Here is a 13,131-nt window from a genome sequence, read left to right as displayed (position 1 = left end):
TAATTACTTTAGCTCAGAAACTGTCTATAATAACAGAATAATCGATCGGTGTTCTCCTAAAAGAATATATCACCCAAAGTTACATCTGAAAAATTGATTTTAGTTATATGTATTTTCCTTTCATCAAATTGAACTCTTTATTGACTGAATAAGAGGTATACACACTATTGTCATTACTGTTATGATCTTAGCTATTATTTCATACCCTTACTTTCTGTACTCTCAACAGCTCCATCTCTGGGAGCTGACAGCAGATGCAGGGGAACTTTGCCAACACATGTATTGGAGTGTGTGAGACTCATTGTTCATCACTGCCGACGGGCATATGATCAAAAGCAGATCACCACTTCTGAGAAATACAGGTGCTTTTCACAAACTAACCTTGTATCATTAGAAAATAGTGATTCCATCTCATGATATGAGAAATTTCTCACAGAATTCGTTGGTGAACGTCATTTATGATTATTGATTATTATATGGTCTTGTATGTTGGGGATACCCACGTTATGTTGCACTTATATCGACCATAATAGAACGGGTCTATGGATATTTATGAAATAATAATAGTGTGTATTGTGTGGTAATATCTATGTTCAAGTACCATCACTATTCATATGGATGGATGTTGGAACATATATGATGAACTGATTATCACCACCATCATAGAAAAGTACACACCAAGGTATATGTACGGTGGAAGATCTTATGTCTAATCATGTGATAATGGATCAAAATTTTGTTGAATTAGAATCTCAATTCATTTAAATTATTGTATATAAATATATGTATAGTTTGGTGCTAATGTTGAGAGGAGGACTGATATCTGTCCCCACATGGCACCATATTGTATGTCCTGTTAGTCTGTTTGATCTTAAGAGATCCAATTAAAAATATTCAAAAAATTTTTTACACATAGAGTGCCCCCACAAAAAGAGTTTTCTTTTTTACCTGTATTCAATATTTAACTCTTGTGGAGCACCGCCGGGAACAGAATTTATATCTGTTCAATAGTCTTTTGATGTATATTTACAAAATAGACAAATTATTACCGGTTATATCTATCAAGGTGGGCGAATCTAGAGAGAAAAAAAACGCACCAAAAACCTGTGCCTGGATCAACTCTTCCAACATTACAGGTGAGTTATGTACAGGTTATGCTGTTGTAAATGACAGACATCATAGAAGCTGAACCTTTTGGTCCTCCTCACTCAGCCCAGGTGGCAGAGTTAGTAGCACTAACAAGAGCGTGTGAATTGGCAACAGGCAAGTCTGCTAACATTTACACTGACTCTAGGTATGCATTCGGGGTGGTGCACGATTTCGGGGCTCTATGGCATCTGAGAAATTTTATGACAGCAGCAAGCACACCAGTTGCACATTCCCAACACATAAAACATCTTTTAGAAACATCCAAATGCCCAAAGCGGTGGCAGTAATTAAATGTAAAGTCCATACATGTGAGGATGATCCGGTGTCACAGGGCAACAACAGAGCCGATGAAGCTGCAAAATGGGCAGCAGGGTTAAAATAGTTTTCTCCAACTGAACAAATTATGTCTTTTCAAACAATTGACATGCTGAAATTAATTGAGATGCAAAATTTGTGTTCAACTCAGGAAAAGTCCATCTGGAAATCCAAGGGATGTGGGCAAGAGTCCTCCGGGCTCTGGAGGGACGGACAAGGTAAACCAGTAGCCCCCAAAGCATATTACCCCAGCCTGGCTGAGGCAGCCCACGGTCTGACTCATCTGGGAAAACAAGGTATGTGTAAATTGGTGAGGGCATACTGGTGCGCACCAGGTTTTTCTTCCCAAGCAGAAAATAGAGCAATTTCCTGTCTGACCTGCTTGAGGAAGAACATAGGGAAAGCTATCCCTACCGAACCATCCCACATTCCACCGACTGATGGACCTTTCCAGGTAATACAAATTGATTTCATCCAATTACCACCCTGCAGGAACCTTAAGTATGTGTTAGTGTGCACTGACGTATTTTCCAACTGGGTTGAGGCCTACCCAATGGCCACTAGTACTGCTGCGTTTACTGCTAAGAAAATAGTTCAGGAATTTGTATGCAGATACGGTATCCCTAAATTCATTGAGAGTGACAGGGGTACTCATTTCACAGGTGATGTTTTTCAAAATATGTGTAAGTTGATGGGTATTAATAGCTGACTTCACACCCCCTACCGACCGCAATCCAGTGCCAAGGTAGAGAGGATGAACGGGACTATTAAAAATAAGTTAAGTAAAATCATGGCAGAGACTGGACTAGGTTGGCCAGAAGCATTACCGTTGGTCCTGTATAGTATAAGGACCACTCCCAGACCCCCCCTGAATCTGTCTCCCAGTGAAATACTGTTCGGTAGACAACCTCATTTGATTATAAGTCCACAGGAAGACTTGAAAGGTAACAACGAGGTAACTGTAAGGTATCTTATATCAATGAGTAAGCAGTTAAAACAGCAACAACAGAAACTGAAATTGTTGTCCAATGGTATGCCTGAAACTAACTGTCATGATGTTTAACCAGGAGAATATGTTATGATCAGAATTTCTTGCGTTCAGGTTGTTTGACTGATTGGTGGGAAGGTCCGTACCAGGTGCTGCTGACAAGTACTACATCTTTGAAGGTGGCTGAGAGAGATACCTGGGTCCATTCCACTCACTGCAAAAAGGTCAATCAACTGGTGGAGAAACAAGTCGGAGACGAGGCTGATAGCGTGGACCTGTCAATCGCGAACTTGTTCTGGGAGGATTGAAAAGGTCATAGTGAGATACCTGAACTAAAAGGAATTTGCAGGTCTTGTTGTGGCAATGGACGGGCCTGCTGTGTTCATTTTCATATTCTCTTTTAGAGTGTTCACCATTCTGGTTGGTTCTGGGATATCCGATTTCTGTGACGGGGGACCGATTGAGGAGATGGGAGCTGATGGCAGTGCTGATGGAGTGGAATCAGGAGGAGTGCAATGCCAATCAGGGGAGTGTCTAACCAATCTTAGTACTGTTATTGTTAAGAGAGCTGTTATTCCGGATACTCGGGGACAGTGTGGAGGTTTATCGTCTGAAGATTCCTGTATTTGTGAGCTTTGTGGGTCCCTACTTGATGAGAACTCTATTAAACGGTGCCACTCTAAATATAACCCGTACTGGGGTGGGTATCCTTTAGAGGATTATCATAGCATGGTAGGCAAAGTATTAAATCAAACTGATTGCTGGGTGTGTTCACATGTGCCACAGGGACAGCATAATGTAGGGTTGGTGCCATTTCCACTGAATATCACGGAAATTTTAGAATTTGCAAAAGGGAAAACATTGGATGGAAAATTCCTCTCATCCAAACCACCTCATTTTAAACTCTATCAATTCCAAGTAGATAGATCACTTTTGTGTTTGAACATAACCAACCCCAATAAACCCGGGAGTTGGGAAGTGACAGTGAAAAGGTCATCGTCTGATTATTCCCTGAGAGCTGATAATGAGTCCGTAAATCATGATCTGTTACGTTCAATTAAATCTAGTGGGAAACATTTTAGGTACCGGTATACATTGAGTTCCACCAAAGAAATTATTGGTAAACTTGCATATACCAGATGGAAGAGCCTGAGATAGGATTGTTTGCAAGGGAAATGTGTTTAATGATAATGATGCATACCATCCCTTATGTTCTCCCCAATAATGTGTATTGTATATGTGGAAGAAATTCGTATAAGTGGCTTTCCCCGTGTTCCGAAGGTTTGTGTTACCTGGGAAGAGTAGTCCCAGAAGTTATGATCCTCACACATGTTGAAATGCTTGGTATCCATAAAAACACACCATCACCATATCTTCACACGCAGTATGAACACAGAGGCAAACTAAATATGATACCTGGTGACGTGCATAAAGCCACTCAGTTAATTAGTGAGACAAATGGCTTCCAAATTTTAGTCGCACTGGATCGCTTGGGGTACATTAAATTTTAGATATATTCAGGAACTTGCTAAATTAATAGATAATATCACCGAGATGTATGATGACACATTCAGGTATACAGGGAGAGAATTGCAAGCGTACAAGAAAGAACTGGTGCAACACAGGCTAGTGTTAAATTATTTAACTGCTGTTACTAGAGGGTACGGCGTAACTTTTTCCGCCCAATTTGGAGTAAAATGTTGCACCTATGTCACCAATGATACCAGCGACCCCAAAGAGGTGATAGACCGGAAGATGGACGAAATTCTGCAGCTAAAATGGGAATTTTGTATGAACCATAATGCTTCAGTGGCTGAAGTAGGGGAGAAGATAGAAGGATGGGTTTCATGGCTGAACCCAGTGAAATGGTTCTCAGGTCTAGGGGAATGGGTCCAGGAAGTGATCGCCAGCATAGGCAAATTCTTGATCCTTATACTGATTGTCATCATAATAATTGGCCTATGTGTCTGGTGTGTTCCTATTGTGTTGAAGTGTGGAAAATGTAAAAATAGAGAACAAAATTATGATGGTGATCAGAAATGACAATATGAATACCGAGGTAAATACAGAACTGCATTACAACCCTGAACTAGGAAATACCATCATTTAATGTATTATATTTAGACATGCATAGAATGTATTATTGAAATGTTATTTTTAAAACACCTCAGATAATGTAAAGTCTCAAATTCCCCTTCAAGACTGCCTTTATAGGACTGGTGTATCCCCACACCTTTCACATGATCTTCCAAGATCCGCGGTGTGCGTATAATAGTAGTTTTATGTCCCCACTCAGAGACACATTATTGATGGATTAAGAACCACCTTGTGCCATACCATAATAACACTAAATAATATATAAATGTAAGCCTAAATTAATTTTTAAAATCAGATTGTGATAGCATGTTGCTCGCTATCAAAGGGTGGACTGTCGAAGCTGGATAATTGGCTGAGACAAGATCAGCTTAAAATTAGATCGTAAAGACGCCATCTTGCGACTGGCCGCAAGACGCCATTTTAGAAAATGAGATCGCAAGACGCCATTTTGTGAATGGCCGCCCAAGCGCCATTTTAGGTAAACTCACACTTAAGTACATATGGTGACATTACTATTAGCATCATGCCATTGCATCTTTCACCATTTCTCATACACACATTAATACGCACAATTGCGCTGTTAACTAGTCGCATATTAGCGAATGCATAAGATCCTGTATGAAAACGCTGTTTATTAGCTTCATGTGCGTGCATCTGCCCCAAGTTAACTAGCGTCTTTATATCAAACCCCAAATACTTACACAGTACATATTCACATAAAAGGTCTCATAAGCTTTAAAGTATAAGATTCAAGTTTGTTCATTTATTAAAATTGCTGTGAAATAAAGGTTATTTGGTAGCTAAGGTTTAATACATAAGTAAGTCATGTTTGATTTTATACTGATCTGCACTCTTTCAACAGCATTCTGCTATCGTCAGTGTGAAGATCGCAAAATGCATTCTCAACTTATGGACCGCAGAGACTTAAAGCACCGAAATGTACATTATATGACCAACTGTTAGGATGTGCATGAGGCAGGAAACCGGAGACAACCAGTTGTTAGAGGCTGGACTGTGTATATTTGAATCAACCTGTTAAATGCTCTGCAACAGATGCATCCTCCTTGGGAACCAATGGCATCAGCGACAAGCCTCTCTATTGTGTTGTCTGTTTCTGTGAGAGTATAAACGTGTGTGTTGTGACCCCAGTCTGAGTCTTCTTGCTGAATGCTGATTGACGGGTTTCTTGCTGATGCCTACATCTGGTCCAGAGCGCTGCGTATGTATAACTGTACTTGGGTCTGTATAATTCTTTGCACTAAATTGTACTTAGATCATAGTGTGTAACTGACTGTACTTTTACTTGAAATATCACTTTGTGCTTTGGAACCACAGGTTCAAGGTCTGGAGTCTTTATTTACTATATGACTGCCTACGCAAAATAGTGTCATCCTTAGAGGTTTATAGGCAGGATATTAGAAGGTATAGGCAGGATATTAGAAGGTATATGCAGGAGTGTATAGAGGTTCTAATTCAATATCCTTAAGCAGAACCAGCTATACAGGATTGCTAGGATGCCAAGCAGGACCAGCTATACAGAAATGCTGGGATGCGGAGCAGAACTGACTATTCAACTTTGGTTCTGCTCTGCATCCCAGCAATCTCTGGACAATGGTTACCCGAATCCCGTGAGACAGCGTACGACTGGGGAGACCTGGACAGTTCTGTTTTGTGACAGAGTTTTTAAGCTGAGAGAGAAAAAAGTGCTCTGCGTTTTTAAAGCCATGCAATATTGTTATGACATTGCATAGTGGTATGGTGATTACTGCAATGTGATATAACATTATTGCACTAATTCATACAGTAGCACTTTGCCACCGCAACTATGTGATCAGACCCAGAGATGGAAGCAAGTTGCTCCTATACAATAGTCTTGGTGGTTTCTAGCAATATAAGTTGGAAATGTACCTACTGCTGCCTTTCTTATAGGTTCAAGTGTTCTTATTAACTCTCTTTGCGTAAAGCATAGAAGTTAGAGATGAGTGGTTCGGTTTTGGGTCTCATGTTCCCACCAAGTTCTGATCCTACAGTGAGGCAAAATATAATTTTTCACAGATATCTGTTCAAAGATATCTGTGATAGATGAAATCTTGCCTTGTTCTGAGATCTGAACTTGGAGGAAAGATCCTAGCCAAAACTTATCTCTAATATAAGTTACGATTCTTTAATTTAAAAGAAAGAAAAGAAACCTCCAATTACCACCTGTTGTCGCTTTACCTCTTTATTATGGAGGGGACTAATAAAACTTGTTTTTGGCACACAGTGATAAAAGCACCTTTACTTAATAGGATATGTTCATAAAATAAAAATAGACTTTCAATGCTTGAAAATTGTTACGTCGTCTGTTCACGACCTCACATCATTTTTGTGTCTCAAGTAAAAAGCAGGAAAAAGAAAACAGTGGGATATGAGAAAATCGTGCAGAAATGTCCACACACCAAAAACGTTTAAAAGACGAGGCTACAATTTAACAGTATCAAATTTAAGAACAGTTTCAGAGGAATATAGCTAATTAATACAGAAGCTGTTCCAAAGCAATGATTTATGAATTATTCATTCTCAAATGTCTACAGATTTATTTCATTTAAAAATGGCAGAAGATTTCTGTAAAATGTGTAAAACACTAACAATTTATTTGTCAGAATTGCTGGTTTAGAATAGGTGCGATGAACAAGAGTTGGACTTTGACTATTACAAAACAAAGTTGAAAATTGGACAGCCAAATTTAATGTAAGATTAAAAAGGCGTTCTAGAATCTAGACCGAATGTAACATTTTTGTAAGAAAATTTAAATTGGTATGTTTTGACTTTGCCTTTTAACAAAATAAAACAATAATTGAGCTTGAAGACTGTCCAGTTAAAATTTTTTAAGGCTTATCACCACAGACTGAAAATAAACAAGAAAAAAAGGTACTAGGGACAACTCAGCGCAACTCCAATAGGACTGCAGCACTCACTGAACTGTAGGTTACTCCCTTATAACCAAAAGATAATATTAAATTACAATATATAGTTATACTCAGATGTCACACAACAAACATTACAGATGGGTATACGCTCCTTATGAGTCTTCATTCGTGATAGGTGTCCTTTTCACAGAATTATGCCAATTGGTATTCACAACATATAAAAAATAAATATGGAAAACAGTGCAATAAAACAGATACATTTATTGTTTTCACATGTATGTTAAAAGGTTACTCTGGAATACAAGTACATCCACAATAATAAAATAATTCACTATAATAAAAAAATTGAGGTATAGGAAGTATACCAGAAATCCAGATTCAATGGGCATATAAATAAACTGAGGTTTCTGGATATCTCAAAAATGTGAAGTCACTGGATCAATTGGAAACCCTCTTAATCCATTCTCTATCACACTTCAGTTCAATGCGTTTTGAAATACATCTTTTCTGCAGGACAGTGTGATAGCAACGGAGCCTGACTGCCCTTTTATCCCTTAGACACTCATATCATGTGACCCATCAGTTTATGAGTGTGCTCTTCGATAGATAAATTTGTGTTTACTTGGAAACATATCTCGTAATACTAGGTCTTTTTGTAAAAAGTGTCAGTGCTTTTTGAATATAGACTCTATCTTTGTATGGAATCCTGTGTATTGGGTGAAAAATGCCCATTGATGCAGACCTTCCAATTATTTCATCCTTTTATCTTTTATTTCTTAAAATCAAGTGTCTCTTTCGTTAAAACCTTTTCCTTACATTCTTTAAGTTCTTTATTATATCCTTTGTTCTTGAATCTCTTTTCCATTCTTTCCATTTGTTCCTTGCAAACTTCCTTTTTACTAAAATTCCATTTTAATCTTAAAAACTGACTTTTTGGCACACTCCTCAGCCAGTTGTTATGAAGTTCACTGTTCTGAGAGAAAATTATTAGCATCCGTTGGTTTGTTAAAACATTTTGTTTCTAATTTCTCATTATCAATATATAGTGTTAGGTCCAAAAAATGTTATTTATTCATGACTTAGATTGAAACTTAAGTTGACATTAAAGTCATTTTTATTTAAATCCAAACAAAACATCCAAAATACATCATCAATGTACCTGTGCTATGTTAACAGGTTTTGGTCACAGGCTGCATTGTTCCAAATGTACTTTTCCTCACAGTACGCCATAAACAAGTTGGCATAACTGGGAACGAATTTAGTACCCATGGCTGCTCCTGTAATTTGTAAAAAATTACTGCCATTGAAAAAGAAATAATAATTTTTTTAAATAAACTCAATATTTTCAATAATTAATTCTATTAGGTCTTCTGTATATTCTGTCTTCTCCAGCCTGTACACCTTTTTCATGGGGGATAATGGTATATAGTGATGTCACATCGACAGTTACCATTATCATTTCTTTTTTTTTCAATCTAATAATGTATCTGTGGTTTCTTTTAAATGGGATCTAGTTTCCACTACCATTGGTTATAAATGTGCATTCACAAGTTTGTGGTCATGCTTCCGATTCCCTCCACAATAGGTCTGCCGGGTGGTTTAGATTAATTTTGTGCACTTTTGGTAGAGTGTATATGGTAGGTATAGTTGGATCTGTTACATTGAGATATTCCAATGTTTGTTTTGTTATGGTTCCTTTTTTTAAAAAAGTCATTTATTTAAATTTGTTTTAATCTTCATAGTAGGATCATTATTAAGTTTTGTGTAGACAGTGTTATCACTCAATTGTCGATCAATTTTGTCAGTATAATCACTTTTGTTCATTACTGCTACTCCCCCTCTTTCACATGGCTTTATGATGATTGAATCATTATTTTGTAATGTTTTTAATGCAGCTTCTTCTCTTCTTGCTGAGTTTGAGATTTAACTTTTTCTAAGTTTTCCAAATCTTCCAATACACATTTTTAAAAACTGGTGATTAAACTACCTTTCATGTGTTTGGTATAAAAGGTTGATCCTTTTTTTAAATTTTTTTATCATTTTCAACTTCTGTAGAAGTCCCTTGGTTGTCCAAACAATTTTGTTAATTTTCTAACAAATTTGTCAACGTCAATAAATGTGTTTAAATTGGTCTACATTAGTACTTGGAGCGAATTTTAAACCTTTGGACAAGAGTTTTTTTCTCTGATGTTGTCAGGTGGTGGTCACTGAGGTTAAAAATGTTCCCTTGATAATCAGTATCACTTGTATATCTTCCTCATATATAATGGCTGTATTTCTCTTCTTTTTTCTTGTCTTCTTAACCTCCCCCTTATTCCCCTTCTTTTATTTAGTAGTCTTGATTCCTGTATCTCTGTCTTCCTTCTTGAGGCTGGAGTCTACTATTTGAGGGGGCCGGCAGCCATTTTTTTTATCATCGTTCTTTTTTTTTTTTATTTCACGTGGTGGTGTATATGGTTTTCTTCTATTTTTGTATGGGATTTTTATACTTTCTTCCCTTTCCCTTGATCTCTCATTATATTGGTTTTGGGATGTGCTAAAACTTTTCTTCTTCTTGTTGGTAATCTTCTGTATTTTAATGTTGTTTTCTGTGTATTTCTTCCTATATTTTGGACCTCTTTCTTCATAATTATGTAGGGGTGTCTCCGGTATGATATGATATATCAGGAACATTGTTTTTTTCTACTGAAGTGTTTAATAAAGAGATGTCATTTTTGCTGGCCTTCTTAAAGAAGTCTCCTTTCCCCTCCTTATAGAAGGATAAATAAACCAGAAAACTACACTATTTACAAACCCAACAATTTATTCCCTACGTCAGTTTGGAATTGCATAGTAAATATGTTTCAAGTACTTAAATGAGGCAAGCAACATTTTGAAAAATATTTCAAAATAAATACATTGATGTACATAGGTCAGAGGAGCATGAGCTGTTCCTGGAAACCTTGACTAAAAAGCATCTCTTTACAGCTACATTGAATGTGTCACATCCAAACATCACACAGAAATTAAATTTACACCTGGAATACAAGAAAACTGAATACCACATCAAACAGAAAATAAAATAAATTTACACCTTGAAAGAGACTTCTTCCTTACATATAAAAGTGGTGAACATTGAACTCAAAGAAGAGTAAAGCAGAAATTGCATAGTAAAAAGATAGCCGGTTCATGGAAACAATTATAACTATCCACAATCGCATTTTCACTATCCTAAATCTTGCATATTATAGTTTTTCAGACAGCATGGCAGCACAGACCTTCCTCAGCTGCATAGTCTCAGGAAAATGCTGACACCCCCTGGAAGGTAAACAGTGCGATTCTTCCACTCCTTAGGTTAAATTTACTAAGCAATGCCTTTCAAAGCCAATGCTTTGGCCCATGCAGTCTGTGATTCTTGTCTGCTGCATTTGGACTAGACACAAAATATGTCACATCACTTTGTGAAATGGGCATTTCAAAGGACTGATCTGTGGAGACTTTATGTCTCTACATTGTATAAGTTTTCTAAGGCTCTGGATTGATTGATTGTTTATTTGCATAGGCACTTTACATGGAGCTGATTCATATTGATCTTATCTGACTGCAAACCTCATTGCCGTGTGTCAATTCCCAACTATGGAGCCCTGCAATACTTTTGGAGGAGGACATCTGCGGTGCTGCTAGTGTGCAACTAACCAACTTGGCTATCCTTAAAACATTCAGAGGTTTAATCAAAGTGTGCAAAGGCTGATATTCTTTAGAGGAGAGTCTACATCATGCTGCCTGTGCACTGCCAACATCTCCGCACCCATCTTTTTAACCTGCACATTGGTAATCCTTGATCTTTGCTTGTTTTACTCTGGGCATTGTTCCTGATTCAGAGTTGTACACTGTTAGACGTAGCAGCAATGCTAACGTAGGCTACTGCACAAGGAGGTGCCTCTCGCCAGAATCGCAAATCCGAGTACCGTGTCCAATGACGCAGCATTTGATCCCCATTGCTAACCACTGGTTACGATGGCCACAGTCATTGCCCATCTCAGAATGGACAACAGAACTGCCCAGTCGGGGCCAGGAAAGCTGCGTTGGCACTCCCACAGAACAGAGGCTACGCGTCTCTGTTTTTGGTTGCCACCCATTCCACACCCCTAAATGACCATAACCTGTCAATCAGGCTGTGTTGTCCAGGGCACTGGCACCGGGTTTGCATGCAAATCTGAATGAGACCCATAGAATTAGATCAGAATTGGCTACAATGAAAAGCATCAGTGTTCCGCATTACATCTAGAGATTGGACCCCTTGGCAGTCTGCATTTACTTTGTGTGCTCAGTATTATAATTAATTTATTTTAGTAGATTTTTTTTTTCTTCTGAATTGGTTTCTATTAAATATATTTGTTATTGTAAAATTCATGTGCCATCTCCCTTATTGCAGAGCCATACTGACCCTAACTGTGCTGTCTTCATTAGAGTTTTTCCCTGTAAGAGTTTATAGGGATTTGCTGGAATGTTTTTGGTATCAGCTTATCAATGTGTTTGTTTATATTTATTCATTTATATTTTTTATATATTTTTTTCTTAATAGACAAATGTTTTCCAGCGTTCTGCTCTGTATTGTGCGCCTTCCTCAAGGTTTTCAGGTCCTCCAATAGAGCTTACAAGCGTACACTGAGTTGGAATCAATAGCACATTGCTTTGATTATTTTTTTTGCCGTCATCCCCATTTTAGTATTATCCTACTACCATACATCAAAGACCACACAGATAAGCTTCAGTACAGGACCCCTATTGAAAAGGTGGAGATGATTGGCGACGTGATTAACTTGTGTGTGAGAGCAAAGAAATAACAAGGGGACAGATGCAATCCTTGCTAGGGCTGCTTACATTGTGCTTGCCACTGCCAGGTAATTCCAATGGGATGGACTTTTAAAATGCATCTAAAAAGGGATACAGCAGCTGTGAAGAAGAACATCATATGATATGCATTAGAAAGGAGATTAGGGAGGGTTAACTCACGGGGAGGGCTTCAGCCACCATGTCACTGGCATGCAGATAATGCCTAGAGCAGTGCTGCCACATCAATTTGGGAAGGATAGGTGGGTTCAACTGAGGAGACACCAGAGCCATTGGTTTGCCCAGTAGTGGCAGCTGAATAATAGACTGGCAGACCAAGGAGGAGGGCTATTTTTTCTGGCATAGCGATGAACAGACATTTGTAAATTTGTGCCTTGGGCTGAGACATGGGGCTCATGACATCAGCGGCGGATGTAATGCAGTTCAAGACCGTGGCGTCACAAGGGGGGTGCGGGCCGCACCCTGGTGTCTCCCGCCGAAGGGTGACACCAAGGTGCAGACTGACACTCCCCCACAGTGACAGGAGCCGGGTGCTGCACTGTAGTATTATGTGCAGCACCCGGCTCCTGACACTGTGAGGGAGCCGGCACACACCCCTTGCACCCCCCAGTGAAGAGCAGGACCACGGGGGATCGGGCCGCGAGACCACGCCCCCGGCCAGCGAGGCCATGTCCCTCCCTGCACCTTGTGACACCGCGGGGAGGGACGCCACTGGTTAGGGAGACTGAGATCGAACAGTTACAAGTCATTTGTGAGGTCTGCAGTTAGCTATGGTGGCTAACTAATGCGCTCTATCTCTGCCACCTTCCACAGCAGCAAGAGGGAGCAAGTGCAGAAACT

The sequence above is a fragment of the Taudactylus pleione genome, unplaced genomic scaffold, assembly GCF_031769625.1.
Source record: "Taudactylus pleione unplaced genomic scaffold, aTauple2 ptg000842l, whole genome shotgun sequence".
Classification (NCBI taxonomy): Eukaryota; Metazoa; Chordata; class Amphibia; order Anura; family Myobatrachidae; genus Taudactylus; species Taudactylus pleione.
The sequence above is the reverse complement of the archived record's forward strand: the minus strand, read 5'-3'. Positions refer to the sequence as shown.